Genomic DNA, 11,830 nt, shown 5'->3' with positions numbered 1-11,830 from the left:
ATAAGTGTATGCACATGGCATTCTGGCAACTTTGAGAAAAACTATGTGGTTGTACATGTTATTATCACGCGTATATGCCCTCTCATTTTCTAGAATGGTCCCACCTGATCTCGCCTGCCTTCAATCATTGAGGACATGCATTTCCATTGTTAAGAGAGAACACTCGGTTATCTTGGAAATATAATAGATAATCTTTGCCCTTAACTTGGTTGTGATTGGACGAAAATGCATCCACATAGTTTCGTCATTGAAAAGAGACAACATGAGTGTTTTAATTGGTTAAAAGTTATTTTAAAAATGTTCCCCCAGTGACATTTGAATAGTTTTGCCCGTAAACTACCAACTTTTCCTGTGTTCTGAAAATAGGACGTCAAGTCAAATACACCCCAGTGTAAATGTGATGATAAATTCCCTAGCATTTTTAATCACAGCAATACTTTTTTATTTACTCATATTGGAACAGTAAATAAAACGACATACAGCATTTGTCAACAGTGTTGGACCCATATCGATTCTTATTCCATATTTGGGACACCATGTGAATTCAAAGGAAAACAACCATGCAACATGAAGTATTCCAAATGTATCTTTTTACGAGTTGTCTTGAAGAGATTCATCAAACAAATTCAGTTTCACTAAAGACTGTAGACTTTGCTGTAGCCACAAGGTGGCGGTATAAGTATGATTTCCACAGTCAGGGAGGTTGTAAGGCAAGCCACGTTTATTTTTTGTTCAGGCTTATGCAAGGCAAACTTTGCATGTAACCATACATACAACAAAACAACTGTTATAGCACTTATGCTGCATTTTGATGCAACATGCAAACACTTTCTCCAGCACTGGTTTCAAACGAGATGTGCATTCCAGGGGGTTGGTAGCACCTTAATTGGGAGGACAGGCTCATTGTAGTGGATGAACCGGAATGAGTGGAATGGTATTAAATACATCAAACAATTGGTTTCATGTGTTTAATGACATTCCATTTGCTCGGTTCTACCACAAGACATGCTGCCTTAATGCCTTAAGAACATGGTGTGACCTACAACCTCATGCACCAAGTTCATAAAAACACGTTGTCTCGTATTCAATTCTAACCTACTCTACCTGACAGACAATCATACAGCACATGACCAAAAGTATGTGGACACCTGCTTGTCGAACATCTCATTCCAAAATCATGCCCATTAATATGGAGTTGGTCCCCCCTTTGCTGCTATAATAGCCCCTACTCTTCTGGGATGGATTTCCACTAGATGTTGGAACATTGCTGCGGGGACTTGCTTGCATTTAGCCACAAGAGTATTAGTGATGTCGGAAACTGATGTTAGGCGATTAGGCCTGGCTCGCAGTTGGGTGTTTCAATTCATACCAAAAGGTGTTTGATGGGGTTGATGTCAGGGCTCTGTGCAGGCCAGTCAATATCTTCCAACACCAATCTCGACAAAGCACCACCCTTTGTGAACGGGGGAATTGTCATGCTGAAACAGGAAAGGGCCTTCCCCCAAACTGTTGCCACAAAGTTGGAAGCACAGAATCGTCTAAACTGTCATTGTATGCTGTAGTGTTAAGATTTCCCTTCACTGGAAATAAGGGGTCTAGCCCGAACCATGAAAAACATCCCCAGACCACTGTTCCTCCTCCACCAAATTTTACTGTTGGCACTATGCAATGGGGTTGGTAGCGTTCTCCTGGAATTCGCCAAACCCAGATTTATCCGTCGGACTGCCAGATGGTGAAGTGTGATTCATCACTCCAGAGTAAGTGTTTCCACTGCTCCAGAGTTCACTCCAGACAACGCTTGGGCATTGTGCATGATGAAGCTTGTGTGCGGTTGCTCGGCCATGAAAACCCATTTCATGAAATTCCTGACAAAGTTCTTGTGCTGACGTTGCTTCCAGAGGCAGTTTGGAACCACTTCGGGAATGAGCCGTTGTTGCTCCTAGACGTTTCCACTTCACAATAACAGCACTTACAGCTGACTGGTTCAGCTCTAGTGGGGAAGAAATTTTATGAACTTACTTGTTTGAAAGGTGGCATCCTATGATGGGGCCATGTTGAAAGTCACTGAGCTCTTCAGTATGGGCCATTCTACTGCCAGTGTTTTTGTCTATGGAGATTGAATGGCTGTGTGCTCATTTTTTTTTTATACACCTGTCAGCAACGGGTGTGGCTGAAATTGTCGAATCCACTAATTTGAAGTGGTGTCCACATACTTTTGAATATATAACATACCTGTTCACGCAATATGTTTCTATCTCAACTGCTGGCGTTCTGTAACAATGCACCCTACTGAACAGATTCCAGGTTTGACAGGTTGCAGTAGGGTCTGTAACACTGAGCTGGATACTGGATGCTCCATTTTGCATCCAGTATAGCATCCAGCTCATAGTTATATCCAGCATCAGACTCAGTTACATCCAGTTTCTATCTTAGAGTTACATCCAGCATCCAGCAATACGTTATATCCAGCATCCAGCTGAGAGTTACATCCAGCATCTGTCTTGAAATTGTACAAACACACAGTACCAGTCAAAAGTTTGGACATACCTACTCATTCCAGGGTTTTTCTTTGTTTTTACTATTTTCTACATTGTAGAATAATCTAAACTATGAAATAACACATATGGAATCATGTAGTAACCAAAAAAGGATGTTAAACAAGTCTCTGAATGTCCTTGAGTGGCCCAGCCAGAACCCGGACTTGAACCCGATCGAACATCTTTAGAGAGACCTGAAAATAGCTGTGCAGAAACGCTCCCCATCCAACCTGACAGAGTTTGAGAGGATCTGCAGAGAAGAATGGGAGAAACTCCACAAATACAGGTGTGCCAAGCTTGTATCGTCATAACAAGTAGACTCAAGGCTGTAATCGCTGCCAAAAGTACTGAGTAAAGGGTCTGAATACTTATGTAATGTGATATTTCCGTTTTTTATTTTTAATAAATTTGCAAACATTTCTAAAAACCTGTTTTTGCTTTGTCATTATGGGATATTGTGTGTAGATTGATAAGGGGGAAAACGATTTAATCCTTTTTAGAATAAAGCCGTAAGGTAACAAAATGTGGAAAAAGTCAAGGGGTCTGAATACTTTCCGGATCCACTGTATCTGTAAAGTCCCTCAGTCGAGCAGTGAATTTTGAGCACAGATTCAACCAAAAAGACCATGGAAGTTTTCTAATGGTTCGCTAAGGGCACCTATTGGTAGATGTGTAAAAAAATAATCAGACATTGAATATCCCTTTGAGCATGGTGCAGTTATTAATTACACTTTGGATGGTTTGTCAATACACAGAGTCACTACAAAGATACAGGCGTCCTTCAGTAACTCTATTGACAGAGAGGAAGGACACCGCTCAGGGATTTAACCATGAGGCCAATGGTGATTATAAAACAGTTACAAAGTTTAATGGCTGTGTGATAGGAGAAAACTGAGGATGGATCAACAACATTGTAGTTACTCCACAATACTAACCTAAATGACAGAGTGAAAAGAAGGAAGCCTGTACATAATACAAATATTCCCAAACATGCATCCTGTTTGCAACAAGGCACTAAAGTAATACTGCAAAAAATGTGGCAAAGAAATGAACTTTTTGTCCTGAATACAAAGCGATATGATTGGGGCAAATCCAACACAACACATCACTAAGTACCATTCTTCATATTTTCAAGCATGGTGGTGGCTGTATCATTTTTTGGGTATTCTTGTCATCGGATAAGAATAAACAGAATAGAGCTAAGCATAGGCAAAATCTTAGTGGAAAACTTGGTTCAGTTTGCTTTCCAACAGACACCTTTCAGCAGGACAAAATTCTAAAAAACAAGGCCAAATATACACTGGAGTTGCTTACCAAGCCGACATTGAATGTTCCTGAGTGGTTTTGACTAGAAATCGTCTTGAAAATCTATGGCAAGACTTGAAAATGGCTATCCAACAATGATCAACAACCAACTTGAAGAATTTAAAAAGCTTGAAGAATTTAAAAAAGAATAATGGGCAAATATTGTACAATTCAGGTATGCAAAGCTCTTAAGAGACTTACTCAGAAAGACTCACTGCTGTAAATGTTGCAAAAGGTGTATTAACTCAGGGGGTTGAATACTTATCTAATCAAGTGTTTTATTTTCCTTTTTTAAACTGTACATTTTTACAAGTGTTAGAATTCTACAAGTGTTAGAGTCGTTGACAAAAAATGACAATTAAATCAATTTGTATCCCACTTTGTAACACAACAAAATGTGCTGAAAAGGGTGTGAATACTTTTGGAAGGCACTGTATCTGCCATGATGTCAACCGGCGTGTCTGTGACGATCTGTAGGGGGAAGGCCACTAGTAGTCCGTCGGGGGCCTGGGTGAGAAGGCCGGTCCCAAGCCTGTCAACTGCTGCCCCAACATCTACTGCTGACTCACCATCAGCATCAGCAGGTCAGGGCTGGAGCTGTCGGGGTAGTCTGCTGTACTAAAGTCTGGACTGCTGGGAGGCCAAAGTGCGAAGGGGCTGCCCGGGTCATCGTTCAGGCCTTCGGCCTTCATTTACTCTTTAGTTTACTGCTCCTTGAGGATCATCTTATTCTGCAGCTGGGTCTTCTCTATGGCTGGAGATCAGCTTGCACTCTGTCTCTTTCACAATGGACTCCAAGGGCTGGTACGGGTGGAAGGGGGGCAGCATAAAGTCTGGACTGTCTGCAATGACAGGGTTATCCTGTAGGGGGCACTGCCTCTGCTTGGAGCCACCTGAGACAGCCACACAGGACAACACAACTAGTTAGTTACAAGGTTGTACCATCTAATATTACAGCAATCATTATAATGCTTTGATGCCTTGTGTAGTCAACTGGTGTTAGGTTGTCTTCTTGGTCAGGGAATTAACAAAGTTAGACCTATATTTACTGTTGGGCTGACCTTTTGTGATGACGGGTGCAGGTGTTGGAATGTTAGAAGATACTCTCTGGCTCCACCAAAAGTAGGATACACAATGCTGATAATTTGGATTCTGCAAATGACCCCGCCAAACATTGGTCCTTCTTGACTTTCATTAGAGGGGTTCTGTCCCCCTCCCATTCATGTCTCTGCAAGACAAACAGGAGCGAGTAAAACGGACACATGGAAACATATGAGCGTATTCAAGCAGTCATGCATCTAAACAACACCCTATTCCCTATAACAAGGGTGTCAAACTGAATCAGCACACAGGCCATAGTGAAAAAACACAACAAATTTGCAGGCCAGACATAGGTCTGTTTTTACAAAACAACATGCATACAATTGCCACCCAAACTGGCCATTGTTTAGTTAGAAAAAAAGATAGACCTTTATGTCTACTTATGTACATACTGTAGGATACTGTATAGAGCAATTTAGCATATTAAAACAAAAGAGATAAATAACGTGTCCAGCCTTTGCTGCTAGATGTGCATAATATGCTGTGACTCTAATCAAAACTCAAAATAACCAAAATGTAGCTAGGTTGTTGAAACATTTAAACATAAAACATGTTTATTGTTTTTATGGATTGCATGGATGGACCAACCTGGTCTCAGAGCGTTTCGTATTATTCTGTATGTAAATCCGGAATACTTAATTTAGTATGATATTTTATTACAGTTTGGTACTGTATGGTTACATAAGACAGATGGTTACCGTGCTTCTACACCTGCATTGCTTGCTGTTTGGGGTTTTAGGCTGGGTTTCTGTACAGCACTTTGATATATCAGCCTATGTAAGAAGGGATATATAAATACATTTGATTTGATTTACTTAAGGCAAAAACAAAGTAGGGGGGTTGGTTGGGGTGGATGTGGATGTGTGGGAGTACAATGCTAACGTCTAGCAACCCAAAGGTTGCGAGTTCAAATCTCGTCATGGACATCTATAGTGTTTTAGCTAATTAGCAACTTTTCAACTACTTCCTACTTTTGAGCTACTTTGCAACTACTTAGCATGTTAGCTAACACTTCCCCTAACCCTAACCTTAACCCTTTTAGCTAACCCCTCACCTAACCCTAACCTTAACCCATTTAGCTAACCCTTTCCCTAATGAGCTAGCAAACGTAAGCCACTTAGCTAGAATTCGTAATATATTGTATGTTTTTCAAATTTGTAACATATAATCCAAATGTTGAATTTGTAACATATCATACGAAATGGGTGATGAACATTCACAAATGAATACATACCGTTTTTTCTGTTTTGATTCATTGTCAAGTTTAAAAAGCCAGACTGCAACATTTTAGTAGCCTAGCTAGGACTGTGGCATGTATCTATGTACACTTTCCCTCCGCTGCGTGCTGTTAACTGGACATACAAAAGCTGCGTAACTGACGTTGAATTCAAAGATGCAAGCGCATCAGGCTGTAATTCTATAAAGTAGATGGCTCAACTGTTGACTCATTTATACTCGCTTGTGTGTCCTATTGTCATTAAGTAGTAATTTATACCCATGTGTGAATCCTTTATTTTACAATATGTTGACAAGCAAGATTACATTTTCTGTAGGCTACAGCAATGAATCTTCAGAAGCTTAACTTGGCATGGATGTTAAAGCCTATAACCCTTTAAACTTTTGGCCCGGTAGGAGATTTGGTCAGTGCCATTAGTAATGATATGATATATCGCACTGGCTGGCTCTAGTGTGGGTGTGTGTGTGTGTCTGGGAAGTGTGTGGCAATGCACTACTGTTTGGCGTGCATCAAGTTGGCAGTGCTTGCTGTGGCTTGTAGTGCAGCTCATCGCGGGGCAGTATGGAAGCAGGCCAAAATGAATTGACAACCCTAATCATTCCGCGGGCAGGATAGAATTGTTTCACAGGCAGTTTCAGCCCACAGGCCTTGTGTTTGACACATACCCTATAAAGTGCACTACTTTTGACCATAGCCCTGAGTGCCCTGGTAAAAATAGTGCACTATGAAGGGAATATGGTGAGATTTGGGAGGCACTCCCACACTTATGCAAACGTGTGAACAACTCATGCAAAAAGGATGTGTATTGACATGAACTGTGCTTCATAGAGATGAGGCCAGAGGGTGAGGTCTCACCAGGTCAGCCGCCATCTGCAGCAGCACCTCAGCCACATCCGTTCTCACAAGCGTATGTCAGCGCCATATATCCTGTCGCGGTTGTGGCATGGACATTGGCTCCTGAGGACAAGAGCACAGGTGTCAAATTACACACAGAGGGTTGTGTGTGTGATCAGGTTAACAAAGCAAAACTTTGGAGGTTTCAGTGATAGCCAAGTGAATTTGGAGGTTTCGGTGATAGCCAAGTGAATTTGGAGGTTTCGGTGATAGCCAAGTGAATTTCGATAATGGATGAATTGAGGATGAGCGAATCTCAAATAGAGATTAGTAGTTTGGTTTGAGAGAGCCGAACAGAGAGGCAGTCCAGTTAGGAGAGGTTCTGCTCACCTACATCCAGCAGGTATTCAGCTCAAGACGTTGAGCAGCCCAGCTCGATGTCGGCCCCAGCAGTTGATGTTGGCAGCTGCAGAAAACAGAGACAATAGAGGGAGGATTCAAGATCGTTTTGCAGGGAACACACTTTTAAAGGAGCACTAATCTATTCCCACTGTTGGCTATTGACCCCAGAATAATTATTTCAAATTGATTTGGAAAAGCCAGCTTGTCAACTCAATAAGATCAGGAGCATAAAACTGTATCTGAATATAATCAATGTTGTTTTCCGAATGAGGGGTTTTGTATTTTGCCTCGACACTGAGCTTGGACATGGTAGGTCAAATCTCAAAAACAGAAGTACTGGCTTAATTCAAAGAGAGAAAGAGAGGGAGAGAGAAGGCCATACCTTGTGCCAAAAGCAGCACCACCATCTCCTCGTGCAGACTCTATGAGTGGAATGTATCCCTCATCGTTGACCTAATCCAGTTTGGCACCCCTCTCCATCAGCAGGGCAGTCAGCTCGTCAGGGGTCACCATCACAGCCATACTGCGGCTTGTTCAATTTAAAGGGATACTTTGGGATTTTGGCAATGCCCAATCCGTTCAGATCTGATTACACTTCCACATCCCTTCTAGCCACTCCAGTGTTAATCTGCAAAATTGTAATTATTCTCCTACCTCCTCATGCCTTTTGCACACAATGTATATAGACTTTTTCTACTGTGTTATTGACTTGTTAATTGTTTACTCCATGTGTAACTCTGTGTTGTCTGTTCACACTGCTATGCTTTATCTTGGCCAGGTCGCAGTTGTAAAGGAGAACTTGTTCTCAACTAGCCTACCTGGTTAAATAAAGGTGAAATAAAAATAAATACAAATTTAAAAAAAGATGGACCGTATAGCTCACCAGGACGGCCCCACCAGGGGGAGCCCTCAAGTGTATGTTGAACTGGACGCGGAAGTTGAACGAGACAGTTATGTCCCAGGGCTCCAAGACAGACGGTATAGGTCACCTGGATGTCCGCATCTACCTCAGAGTTATAGCTGCCTCTCACAGGTTGCTGACAATGCCTAAATTATGATTTGGTTAAATAGAAAACCTGTTAGTTGTGTTATAGCAATTGGATTTGTGTTATTGAAATGTGCATAAGGAAGTTTAGGCCCCCTTTCAAGTGAACAAACTTCTCACACTGACACATTTCTCACACTGATGAGACATGCATTAATTGTCTACATTCGTTTTTGACAAGTATATTCTATTACAGATTCCTTGACGCATACTTTTAAAATTATATTAAACTGAACATTAAATTTTTTTATAAACATATTCACTCAACAAACATATTCCTTGAAATATATTTTTAGGAGAGTACTAATATTACTGTCCCCACTACAACAAATAAATACTTAAATACATGTCATTTTGTCCTTGAAACATTTGATTGAAATACTGTAGAATTCCATTCATTCCTATGGAGGACTGCACATTCTGGGGAGTGCCAATATGGCGGCCGGTGGTTTCAAAGCCTCTTATTGGTCATTACATAGCATTGGAAAAATCATGGGTTGATACACATCATTGGACAGTGCCTACAGAAAGTCTGCACCGTCTTGAACTTCTTTTAAAATGTTGTTGCGTTACAAAGTGGGATTAAAACTGATTCAATTGTCATTTTGTTTGTCAACAATCTACACAAAATACTCTGTAATGTCAAAGTGGAAGAACAATTATATACATATTTTTAAAGATGAATGAAACATAAAACACTAATATACCTTGATTAGATAAGTATTCACCCCCTTCAGTCAATACATGTTAGAAACACCTTTGGCAATATTTGCCCATTCTTCTTTTCAAAATTCTTCACACTCTGTCAAGGTGTTGGGGATCATGACTATACAGCAATTGTCAAGTCTTGCCATAGATTTACAAGCAGATTTAAGTCCAAACTGTATCTTGGCCACTCGGGAACATTCACTGTCCTCTTGGTAAGCAACTCGAGTGTAGATCTGGCTATGTGTTGTAGGTTATTGTCTTGCTGAAAGGTGAATTCCTCTCCCAACCAAGGCAGCATCTACTCTTCCTGAGGTCCAGCAAAATTAAGGCAGTTATACAATTTGAAAAACATTACAATAAATTCACAGATTTCACAACACTGCTCTTAGCTCCATCCCGTTTCTTTTCATTCTGAAAAACTCCCCAGTCTTTGCCGATGTCAAGCATACCCATACCATGATGCAGCCACCTGTAAGCGATTGGGTGCAGAGTTATAGCGGAGTCAGGCGCAGGACACAGGTATTGAGTAACATAACTGAGTTCACTCAAAATATCAAGCAAAATTCCAAATAGGAACAAAAAACACTAGCACCAAACACAACCACTAACGACATTAACAATCACGGACAGAACAGGAATGTATGCCAGAGGTTTAAATAAGGAACGTGATATGTAATAGCAACCAGGTATACTGAAACATGGATCGATGGTGACTAGAAAGCCGGTGACGTCGACCGCCGAACACCACCCGAACAAGGAGAAGGGCCGACTTCGGCGGAAGTCGTGACACCACCACCATGCTTGAAAATGAGGAGACAGCTGCTCAGTGACAGGTTGTGTTGTACTTGCCCCATACATAAGGCTTTGCATTTAGGCCAAAAAGTGTATTACTTTGACATGTTTTTGTTGTTGTTGCAGTATTACTTGAGAGCCTTGTTGCATACAAGATGCATGTTTTGGAATATATTTATTCTTCTTCTGACTCTGTCATTTAGGTCATTATTTTAAAGTCACTACAATGTTGATGAACCATCCTCAGTTTTCTCTCATCACAGGCATTGAACTCTGTAGCTGTTTTAAAATCATCAATGGCATCATGGTGACATCCTTAATTAAGCAGTTTCCTTCCTGTCATGCAGCTTAGTTCAGAAGGACAACTGCATCGGAATAATTATTAACAGAATAATTATTCACTTGACCATGCTTTAAAGATATATTCAATGTCTGATTTGTTATTGTTACCCATCTACCAATCACTGCCCTTCTTTATGAGATTTTCAAAAAAGTCCATAGTCTTTGTAGTTGAATCTGTGCTTTGTTGCCTACCCTCACCAGGTGGTGAGGGTAGGCAACAACATCTCCACCCCGCTGATCCTCAACACTGGGGCCCCAAAAGGGTGCGTTCTGAGCCCTCTCCTGTACTCCCTGTTCACCCACGACTGCGTGGCCACGCACGCCTCCAACTCAATCATCAAGTTTGCGGACGACACAACAGTGGTAGGCTTGATTACCAACAACGACGAGACGGCCTACAGGGAGGAGGTGAGGGCCCTCGGAGTGTGGTGTCAGGAAAATAACCTCACACTCAACATCAACAAAACTAAGGAGATGATTGTGGACTTCAGGAAACAGCAGAGGGAACACCCCCCTATCCACATCGATGGAACAGTAGTGGAGAGGGTAGCAAGTTTTAAGTTCCTCGGCATACACATCACAGACAAACTGAATTGGTCCACCCACACAGACAGCATCATGAAGCCTCAGGAGGCTGAAGAAATTTGGCTTGTCACCAAAAGCACTCACAAACTTCTACAGATGCTGTGTACTACTCCCGTCACAGAACAGTGCAACCTGGCACTAACCAGAATAGAAAGAGGAGTGGGAGGCCCCGGTGCACAACAGAGCAAGAGGACAAGTACATTAGAGTGTCTAGTTTGAGAAACAGACGCCTCACAAGTCCTCAACTGGCAGCTTCATTAAATAGTACCCACAAAACACCTATCTCAATGTCAACAGCAAAGAGGCGACTCCGGGATGCTGTCCTTCTAGGCAGAGTTCCTCTGTCCAGTGTCTGTGTTCTTTTGCCCATCTTAATCTTTTATTTTTATTGGCCAGTCTGAGATATTACTTTTTCTTTGCAACTCTGCCATCATCCCGGAGTCGCCTCTTCACTGTTGACATTGAGACTGGTGTTTTGCGGGTACTATTTAATGAAGCTGCCAGTTGAGGTTTTGTGAGGCGTCTGTTTCTGGTCATTTTGAGCCACAAATGCTGATGCTCCAGATACTCAACTAGTCTAAAGACGGACAGTTTTATTTCTTCTTTAATCAGCACAAGTTTCCAGCTGTGCTAACATAATTGCAAAAGGGTTTTCTAATGATCAATTAGCCTTTGAAAATGATAAACTTGGATTAGCGAACACAACGTGCCATTGGAACACAGGAGTGATGATTGCTGATAATGGGCCTCTATACGCATATGTAGATATTCCTTTAAAAAATCTGCAATTTCCAGCTACAATAGTCATTTACAACAATAACAATGTCTCCACTGTATTTCTGATCAATTTGATGTTATTTCAATGGACAAAAGAGTGCTTTTCTTTCAATAACAAGGACATTTCTAAGTGACCCGAAATTTTTGAACGGTAGTGTATATATA

General features: G+C 41.4%; 1 long non-coding RNA gene across 1 annotated transcript; it reads right to left on the bottom strand.

Moving 5' to 3' along the window:
• Nucleotides 1–3,943: 3,943 nt before the first annotated feature.
• On the bottom strand, nt 3,944–6,370 carry LOC112222996. Its single transcript, XR_006079914.1, has 3 exons — nt 6,178–6,370; nt 4,904–5,070; nt 3,944–4,735 (listed from the first exon to the last, which is right to left on the bottom strand). It is a non-coding gene; the product is annotated as an uncharacterized LOC112222996 (long non-coding RNA).
• Nucleotides 6,371–11,830: the final 5,460 nt, after the last annotated feature.

This window comes from Oncorhynchus tshawytscha, linkage group LG02 (genome assembly GCF_018296145.1).
Source record: "Oncorhynchus tshawytscha isolate Ot180627B linkage group LG02, Otsh_v2.0, whole genome shotgun sequence".
NCBI lineage: Eukaryota > Metazoa > Chordata > Actinopteri > Salmoniformes > Salmonidae > Oncorhynchus > Oncorhynchus tshawytscha.
The sequence above is the reverse complement of the archived record's forward strand: the minus strand, read 5'-3'. Positions and strand labels throughout refer to the sequence as shown.